Source organism: Mastomys coucha, unplaced genomic scaffold (genome assembly GCF_008632895.1).
Source record: "Mastomys coucha isolate ucsf_1 unplaced genomic scaffold, UCSF_Mcou_1 pScaffold21, whole genome shotgun sequence".
NCBI lineage: Eukaryota > Metazoa > Chordata > Mammalia > Rodentia > Muridae > Mastomys > Mastomys coucha.
The window spans coordinates 63,659,573-63,669,705 of NW_022196904.1; the positions used below are offsets into that span (position 1 = coordinate 63,659,573).

Consider the following 10,133-nt stretch of genomic DNA (forward strand, 5'->3'; position numbering starts at 1 on the left):
GCACTCTGATTAAAAAAAAAAAAGGGCATAGCACCCACCTACTCCCAGTACCAGGCAGGCTGAGACAAGCAGAGATCTCTGGAGTTTACTGGTCAGCCATTGTAGAAGAATGGGTGAACTCTGGGTTCAGTTAAAGACCCTCTCACCCCCTCACTGTACACATACATACACACACGAGCACACACACACACACAGAGAGAGAGAGAGGAGCTTTTTCAGGCCGCCAGATACACAGGCAGATAAGACAATTATACACATAAAATAACAAATAAACCTAAAAAAGAATTTAAGTAAAAAAAAAAAATTAAAGTAGCAGCGGCACATGCCTGTAATCTGAACCTTCAGGAGTAAGGGCCAGAGAGTCAGAAGTTCAAGGCTAGCCCTGGCTACCTACTGATTTCAAGGCCAGCCTGTGATAATTGAGACATTGTCCAAGAAATTAACACAAAACAAAACCAATACATGTGTATATCATATTACCTAGCCCACCTAGCCCCTACCTTCAGTTCATGTTTGTCAGTTATACCTAGGTGAGATTTAAAAGAAACAGTAATAAAGGGACTGGGGCTGAAGCTGGATCCTGCTGGTGACAAGCAGAAGCAGCTTACTCTCAGGACGGCCATTTCATTTTCAGATGCCATTTAATCACAGGGAGAAACTAAACTGTGCGGTTTTAGGTCCCAGGCCGTAGGGGAGCTGGGGACTTCCCTACAGCTGAGCAGCTTCTCTTGTAAACAGTTGTTGGAGTCCAAATATCTCAGGGACAACTTGTAAGGAGACAGTTATTTGACTCCAGCCATCTCGAGAACAAGTTTTCCATCTTGCTCACAAGGTCAAACAAGTTCATGTTCCCAGGCCTAGGAATGAACACCTATCCCACTTCTCCAAATATTTTCTTAATTGTCTGTTAACTGGTAAGGAATATAGGAACTGCTGCTATCTAAACTAAGGTGCATAAGTTATAAAAATATATAACCAGTTTCCTGTTGTACCTTAATTGACTACATGCATCTCGTCTACTCCTTTGTTCTTACCATTCTAAAATTCCAGGCCAGAGTCCAAGAGGGGACCTGGCTGTAAAAGCTGAATTAGGACCTTGAAGCCAGGTGCCTGAATACGGCCCAGTCTCCACCAGGTATTCCCTTGTTTAACCCATAATGTCAAAATAACATAACATTACAGCCCCCCCGCTTTGTGTTCCCATCCTTTAAAGATGTTGTATAATTTCCCTTCGGGGACCTGTTTCAGATTGTTATGAAATATAGTACCTCGAAGGGCGGGGGATGTTACCTAGCTAGGACCGTGCCAAGGTATACCCCTGGAAAAAAATCACACTATGTAACAAAGCAGGCATAAAGAAGGTTTATTTGGGAGAAGGGACCTGGAGGAGGGGTAGAGGCAGACAGATGGGAACAGACCCATGAGGGCAAGGGAATGGGGAGACAGAGAAGGACAGAAGAGGGAGTGAGAGCCAACTGGGGTGTACACCAGGCCACCTGTACCTGGTGGTGGCAGATGATGACATAAGCCATTGCTATGTGTCTGGAAGGACCTTAGCTGAACTGCCTATAAACTGATGTCTCTCCCTTCCCATTTAATGAAAAATGGGGAGCTAGGGAGGGGTGATATGATGGTGGGGCAGAAGTGAGAGCATTGTGTTCTTCAGATTACTTCCTGCTGACTGGGGTTGCGGAGGGATGTCACTTGTGGGGGGAAGGTGCAGGCCCAGTTGGAGTATCGGTGAGGTTGGACCAGAGCACCTGTGAGCAGTCACCCTGGATGCAGATTTCGAGTGAACACCTGGACTTGGCAGGATTCTGGAAAAGACATATATATTAAGAGCAGAAGATAAAGTTAAGTGGGTTAGGGAGAAAATATTTTTTTCTTAGGTTTACATTTGAAACTTTTAGGCCTATGGTCTTGGTAGCTCACGGGAAGGAAGTCCCCAAACCAGGGAACTGGGGAGGGATCTCACACTCTGAAATAGGCAATAAGTGGAAAAACTCAGGCTATCGATGGACAAGGGTACTTATCTGGAATCCATTTGACCCATCAAAGGTGGGCCCGAGTGGATGTCCTGAAGCTTACAAGAATCTTTTTAAGTTTTCAAAAAGAGATAAATTTTGGACAGGTTAAATTGTTTGTAGTCTGTACTGAAATCCATATTGTAGAAAAAGGTACTAGATCCCATATTTGTGTCATAGTGGAGGTCTGGTAAAACATTTTTTGTGAAAGGCATGAGCACTCCTTAAGGTGAGCTCAGGAAGGGCAGACAGCTTCTGGGGAGCATCGGGGGAAGAGGAGCTTCTTCCTCTATCCAGAAGATTGGCCGGATATGAAGTCAGCATAATGAGAAAGAACAACCAAAAGGAAGCTTACAGTCTTGAACTTGTGACCAAGATAGTGGATCTCACCATGGTATGTTTTACCAGAGTTAGACTAATAACTTATCAGAACTCCATTGATCAGAGTTAGAACTCAGACCCTTCCAAGTCCTAATACAATGGTAGCATAGCGAGGGGAAGAAATCGGAGGCATTTCTCATTCCTTGGATGGGCCTTAAATCAGTTTCTTATCACCATTTAAGCAATCACTTGCATTTACCAACCTTAAAACACATCCTTAGACCCTAAAACACTTTCTTAGATCCTCACAGCTTAAGCTTTCATCTCCCCAGACCTTACATAAACTTTACATCCTTTTTCCTAGACAGTTACTCACTATGAGATACAGATGGTTGACTATTGGGAGCCATCCTGTGAAGTGTGTTCCTTTACATAAAGGAATAGTAAAAAGTTACATCTGAACCGGGAAGTGGGGACACATGCCTTTAATCCCAGCACTTGGGAGACAGAGGCAGGTGGATTTCTGAGTTCGAGGCCAGCCTGGTCTACAGAGTGAGTTCCAGAACAGCCAGGGCTATACAGAGAAACCCTGTCTGAAAAAAACAAAGACAAAAACAGAAAAAGTTACATCTGAAACCTGTTTAACATGAAGCCTGTGAGCAAGACAAACCTGTTTGCCTTTCTAATAAGAGACCTGGTAGTTTTAACTAGCTAATGAACTGATTAATGATTGACACAGTGACAGATTGCCTTGAAGTAAGGGGCTAGTTGCCTGTTGTTCTCTAGCTGTCAAGCTATGGTTAGTTTAGCCCTCAATGTGATCAGAGACCTGAGCGCTCAGAACATAAAGCTTTCATCCTTAAGCTTCTGTCTCTGAAGTGAGTTTTTTCAGCTTCCACCCTAAACCCAACAGATTCCCCAGGCTCTGGGAAGCTCTCATGTGCAAGAACTCCAGGTTACAGCATTGCAGATGATCTTGAACTTTTTTGATCCTTCTACTTCATGTGCCACCACACTGGTTTCATGTATCTACCTCTAAAGAATCCCTGAAATGCTGCAAGATTAATGGCTCATTTGGCCATTACTAGAAATAGCAATTATGGTTATCCTGGACCTTTGAGGACTGACTGATGTTCCTAGTATTCCCTGGGTCTGATACCATCAGCCCAGAATAAAGGGCTGTGTGAGTGTGCTGTGTGTGGTCGGTCAGTGCACATTTGTCAGAGAGGCAGGGACCATGGTGGGCAGGGTGGGTGGGTGAGTGGTGGGGCTGTGGAGGGGGCACTGCAGAGCTGTGCACTGAGGTCATTACCATCTACTAATGAACTTACTTAGTAAGCCTTTGTTCCTGCTTCTGCTACTCTTCCTCTTCCTCCTCTTTGAGATAGGGCCTACTCTCCATCCCTGGCCAGCAAGAACTTGTGTTTATTATCCCAGCTCCGCCTCCCAGCACTGGGAGTATGGTTGTTCACCGTGGGCCTTATCCAGCTCTTGGTAAGTTTCTCTTATAGAACTCTGCAACAGATTTTTAGGAAGAGACTAATGAACCAAAAAGAGAGCATACATGTGATTTTGCTCCATCTTGCCAAATTCCCCTCCGGAAGAGCTGTGCCTTGCCATATTCCCACTAGCATCTCCTGCTTGTGTCTGTTTTTACGTATATATAGTACACATGCATACATTCAGGTAAAATATTCATACACATAAAGTAACTTGTACAAAATAAAATAAATAAATCATAAAAAAAAAAACCACCCAGCCTTCTCCATCATTGTGCCCCTCTGTCCTCTGAAGTATACACCAAACAGATATAGTAATCTTTTTTGTTTATTTGGAGTGGGACAGATTCTTTTTTATTTTTTAAGACAGGGTCTCCTGTTGCTCAAAATGGCCTCCAATTTGCTATGTAAAAGGATCGTAAATTCAAAGTCACTCTTAGCGGATTTCTGAGTTCAAGGTCAGCCTGGTCTACAGAGTGAGTTCCAGGACAGCCAAGGCTACACAGAGAAACCCTGTCTCGAAAAAACAAAAAACGAAAAACAAAAATCAAACAAACAAAAATCAAAGTCACTCTTAGCTACTTAGCAAGCTCAAGGCTAGCCTATGAGAAGGGAGAATCTGTCAAAAACAGGAACCTAAAGAGTGAGCTCTCTGAGCAAATAGGCTGAGAGGCAAACAGGTCTAATGTTATTTCTTCTCCCCAGACAAGAAGCAAAAATAGGACAGAGGTGGCAGCACATACCTTTAACCCCAGCACCACAGAGGCAGAGGCAGAGGCAGGCTGGTCTGTCACTAAGTCCAAGGCCTGCCTGGCTTACATAATGAGTTCCAGGGTAGCCAGAACTAAATAGTGAGACTGTCTCAAAAACAAAACAAAACAAAAAACAAACAAACAACAAACAAACAAGCAAAAACAAACAAACAAAACTGGAAATAGAACTGACCCCTCCCCAACAGTCCTTGCCAGTGCCAATGGAGAACGGACCTCTATCTTACTCATCTACAACACAATGTTTATATAAACTATACTCCATTGCCAAAGAACAGCATGGTGCTCACCTCTCCCCTCCAGTACTTGGGCAAATTCCACTGTGGAGTCTCTTGTCTGGTTCTCTCCTCACCCTTCTGATTTAGTGCCATCCTGGCTAACTACAACCCCCAGCTCTGCCCTTTCCAGTGTTGGCTTTATTCTCCCAAGACACAAACTTGAGGCACAAACTGATGTTAGTCAAGACCTTGCTTCATCCCAGCTGCAGGCAGTGTGTACTCAGCCACACTCACATGTCCTCCTGCATCTGAAACTCTCCCTGTAACGACTGCCAAAGCCATACACAATGCACTTCTAATTCCTAGAACGGACTTCACTGCCATCCAAGGGTTAGAGCAAAGGCTTTTGTAAGCTAGCCTCAGGAACATTCTAGCAGTGGCTGCACTCGTAAGTGAATACTACTAACATATTATATTTATGAAAATCCAGTAAGTTGTCTCCTCACAGAGCAATTCTCTGGGTCTCTAAAGCACAAGGTAAAGGTCTTTTAGGGGAAGAATGGGCAACTTCAGATATGAGGACAGAATGCCAATTCAAGGGGAAGACAAGGATAAAGTCTCATTTCAATACCTATGAAGGTGTTTTGATTATTAATTAAGATTAATGTTTCTTTTCTTTCTTTCCTTCTTGTTTTTGTTTGTTTTAGATTTTCCAGACAACATTTCTCTTTGTAACCCTGACTGCTCTGGAACACTGTAGTCCAGGCTGGCCTTGAACTCACAGAGATCCTCCTGCCTCTGCCACCATTGCCCAGCTGTGATTAACATTTCAATTTTGACAACTGGCTCGTTTTGTTGTTGTTGTTGTTGTTTGTTTTTGTTTCCGAAACAGGGTTTTTCTGGATCGCCCTGGCTGTCCTGGAACTCACTCTGTAGCCTAGGCTGGCCTCCAACTCAGAAATCTGCCTGCCTCTGCCTCCCAAGTGCTGGGATTAAATGACAACTGAGTAGTTCTAAGTGAAAATTATTCTCCATAAGTGACATGCTGGAATCAGCTGAAAGCTAAGAGCCTTAAAGCAAAATCTGAGGTTTCGTTAGAAGGAATTCTGCTTCACGATTGATGTGGAAATTCTGCTGGGGTTCCTAGTTTGCCCTAATCTTCGAATATTATCATTTTTTTATGATTTTAATGTTTTTGTTTGCTTTTTTCTTTTGGGACAGGATCTTATTTAGTCTAGACTGGACTCAAATTCGCTATATAACCAAAAAGGTAGATCTTACTGCTTCCATCTCCCACAAGCTGAGATTATAGGTACGAGTCATAGTGCTTTGTTTGTTTGTTTGGCTGGTGTTTTCTGTTGGGCAGGTAGGTGGTGTTTTTGTTTTTAATACAGAGAACCTGATACTACTGCAGAACAATACCTCTAGCCCTCTGGGCTTGAACTTACCAACTCTCATAACTACATAACTGATTCCTTACATATTCTCTCTCTGTCTGTCTCTCTCTCTGTCTCTCTCTCCGTCTCTCTGTCTCTGTCTCTCTGTCTCTCTCTGTCTCTCTCTGTCTCTCTCTCTCTCTCTCTCTCTCTCTCTCTCTCACACACACACACACACACACACACACACACACACACACACACACACTTTTCTTTGAAGAATCCTGACTAATATAGTCAGACTCATTCTTGTTTTGTTTTGTTTTTTGAGACAGGGTTTCTCTGTGTAGCCCTGGCTGTCCTGGAACTCACTCTGTAGACCAGGCTAGCCTAAAACTCAGAAATCTGCCTGCCTCTGCCTCCCAAGTGCTGAAATTAAAGACGTGCTCCACCACTGCCCGGCAGCGTCAGACTCATTCTTAATCAAGGTCAAGAGTACAGGATTTGTTTGCATAAGAGATTGCCAGACAGCCAGGGCTACACAGAGAAACTCTGTCTCGAAAAACCAAAAGAAAAAAAAGAAAAAAAAAAGAGATTGCCAGAGAACTGACTTGTGAGCTATAAATAGCATCATTAGCAAGCTTCCTATCTGGGTAGTAGGCGGTAGGGTAAACAGAAAGATGGTGGCACCTGACAGCTGAAATGGTTTAAAAATTGCACTGATAAAGCAAAGACCTTTCTAAAGACATTTAAGGTGCTGCTGCTTTAAAAAATAATAATATATGTATGTATGTAAGTACGTATGTATGTATGTATATATATATACAATTCTGTGTTTTTGTTTATTTGTTTGTGTATTATTAGTGTGTGTGAGTGCTGATATTTATGTATATACCATAGTGTACATGAATAACTTTCAGAGTTGTTTCTCTCCTTCCACCACGTATTCTGGGGAACTTAGATCACTGGGCTTGTATGGCAAAAGCTTTTTCCCACTGGCCATATTGATGCCCCTAAGATGCTTCTTAAAGCTATTAATACAGGATGAAGATGTGGTTCAGTGGTTAAGAGCACTTTCATGCTCTTGTGGGTGACCCAGATTCAATTCTCAGCATCCACATGGCAGCTTACAAACAGCTCTAACTCTAGTCCCAAGGGGTCCAGCAGCATAGTCTAGACTCTGTAGGCACAAGGCATATATATAGTGAACAAACATACATGCAGATAAAATAGCTGTACCCGTCGAGCAGTGGTGGTGCACACCTTTAATCCCAGCACTTAGGAGACAGAGGCAGGTGGATTTTTGAGTTCAAGGCCAGTCTGGTCTACAAAGTGAGTTCCAGGACAGTCAGGGCTATACAGAGAAACCCTGTCTCACAAACAAAACAAAACAAAACAAACAAACAAACAAAAAAGCTGTACCCATAAAATAATTTTTAAAAATATAACATATACTTCAGGGCTAACGGTACAACTTAACAGTAAAGGACACACTTAGCTTGTGCAATACCCTGAGTTCAATCCCCAACACTAAAATAAAATAATAGATACATACTAGATAGAGAAATAAGACCACAAAGCTGAGATCCAAGGAAGAAAAAGAGTTTCAACTTGTCTTGACCAATAACCCCTTAGGAGCCAGGCATACATATGTTCAACCCTAGGACTTAGGAGAATGGAATAGAAGTTTGAAGCTAGTTGGGTTATCATGTTAGTGAAACCCTGACTCAAGAAAACAAAAGTGTTTGAACTGACAGTGCACTAAAGCTTTCACTAAAAGGAGTCACAGGCAACTGAACTGATCATAACGGCAGGTGAAGATATTAATGTAGACTGTGCAGTAGCCGTTGTGAATATTGATCAGATTGAAGAACTCTGCGGGGACTATGCTATGTGCTGAGGACACATGTTTTAAGAAACGAGTTCTTGCAGTAGCTGGACCCTGAAGCAACAGAAAGAGGATTTTCTACACACACTTTAAATTCAGCGTTTGGGGGTTATTTATCAACTCAAAGAGTTAATCCTAAGGAACATCCTGTAAATCAAGAATTAGGAGAGGGTTGAAGAGATGGGTCATTGGTTAAGAGCACTGACTGTTTCTTCCTGAAGACCAGGGTTCAATTCCCAGCATCCACATGGTAGCTCTCAACTGTCTGTAGCTCCAAGATCTGACATTCTCACACAGACATACATGTAGATGCATATAATATAAAAATGAATAGCCTGGCAGTGGTGGCGCACGCCTTTAATCCCCAGCACCTGGGAGGCAGAGGCAGGTGGATTTCTGAGTTCGAGGCCAGCCTGGTTTACAGAGTGAGTTCCAGGACAGCCAGTGCTACACAGAGAAACCCTGTCTTGAAAAAACAAAACAAAACAAAAAAAAACAAACAAAAAAAACATTAGGAAGAATTAGTCCACCTAAACAAAGTCAGAAAAACGGCAAACCAAAGGGCTCCTGAAATGGCTCATCAGGTAAGGGTGCTTGCCATCAAACTTTATGTCCTGAGTTCGATCCTTGTAACCTACATGGTGGAAGGAGATAAGCAACTACTGCAGATTGTTGCACACACACACCCTCACATCAATTAATCAAACAAACAACGTGTAGAGCAGGGGAAAAAGAAAAATAATAACAGAAAAGAACAAGGTAAGCCGGGCGGTGGTGGTGCACGCCTTTAATCCCAGCACTTGGGAGGCAGAGGCAGGTGGATTTCTGAGTTCGAGGCCAGCCTGGTCTACAGAGTGAGTTCCAAGACAGCCAGGGCTATACAGAGAAACCCTGTCTCAAAAACAAAACAAAACAAAACAAAAAACAAAAAGCAAGGCAAACTAGATAGAGGTACGACCTCAATAAATTTGTAATGCTGAACATTTTCCTTGAGAAAGATTAAGTTATCTTTATTGGTTTTCCTATAGAACACCAGCCTGTATGAGACAGTGTGATATACTTTATTATTTGTAGTTTGTGATCTCCAATACAAGACACATCCTTATATAGGTCAATCCTGGAAGTGCTATTTAATAAAAAAAAAATAAATAAACCAACAAAACAACAAAAATCCCTCTGTTTAAATGTTCTTTGCAAATAGTTGTAGTGTTTGTTTTGTAACAGATTTACTTTTTAAAAAATTTTATATGAATGAGTGTTTTGCCTACATGTAAGTCTGCTTTGAGCACGCTTGGATTGTGAACTACCAGGTAGGTGCTGGGAACTGAACACGGGTCCTTTGTAAGAGCAGCAAGCTCTCTTAGCCACTAAGCCATCTCTCCAGCCCTCGTTTGTAGTACTTTAAATAAATAATGATCTCATGAAGTATACTATCTCTAGACTGAAGTTCTAAGTACCTCTGTAAGACATCAAGCATAAAATGATTCAAACAACCCATTTTGTCTGTATAATTAATTCACCATGTTTTCATGATTTTAGGAATTATTGCTTTCTGGGGACTCAAAGTGTAAAATTAAAATGTTAAGGTTGTAATTTAATTCCTGGCCTATTGCCTTGATGTCCCATTTAAAATAAAACATGTTCTTCTCTCTCTCTCTTTCCTCTCTCTCTCTCTCTCTCTCTCTCTCTGATTGTGTGTTGGGGGGGCAGGTCAGTGCAGTCTCACATGCTGGCCCTCCTCTTCCACCTTGTTTTGGACAGGGTGTATTTGTTGTTTTCCAACTGCGTATTCCAGGATAGGTAGCTGAGCGCTTTGGGAAACTCTCCACTTTTCCTCTGCCCTTAGAAACACTGGGATTACAGGAGCTCACAGTAAGCATTCAGCTTTTCACATGGGGTCTGGGGATTCAAACTCAGGTCCCCACAATTACATGGCAAGCACTTTAACCCACTGAACTCTCTCCCCAGTCTCATATAAGCTTTTCTTGCTTTCTCTCTCTCTTCCTCTCTTTCTTTTTTTCTTTTTCTTTTCTTTTT

The 10,133-nt window shown here is 42.3% G+C and overlaps 1 long non-coding RNA gene across 3 annotated transcripts in view; it reads right to left on the reverse strand.

The window, feature by feature from the left end:
• Positions 1-1,346: 1,346 nt before the first annotated feature.
• The window catches only part of LOC116100575, a 15,763-nt gene continuing 6,976 nt past the window's right edge, over positions 1,347-10,133 (reverse strand). For 2 of the 3 annotated variants that reach the window (XR_004122641.1, XR_004122643.1), the window contains exons 2-3: positions 3,677-3,860; positions 1,347-1,817 (exon numbers count right to left, since the gene is read on the reverse strand). This is a non-coding gene — a long non-coding RNA (uncharacterized LOC116100575). The remainder of the gene's footprint in view (positions 1,818-3,676; positions 3,861-10,133) is intronic. The other variant, XR_004122642.1, reaches the window with a different exon arrangement.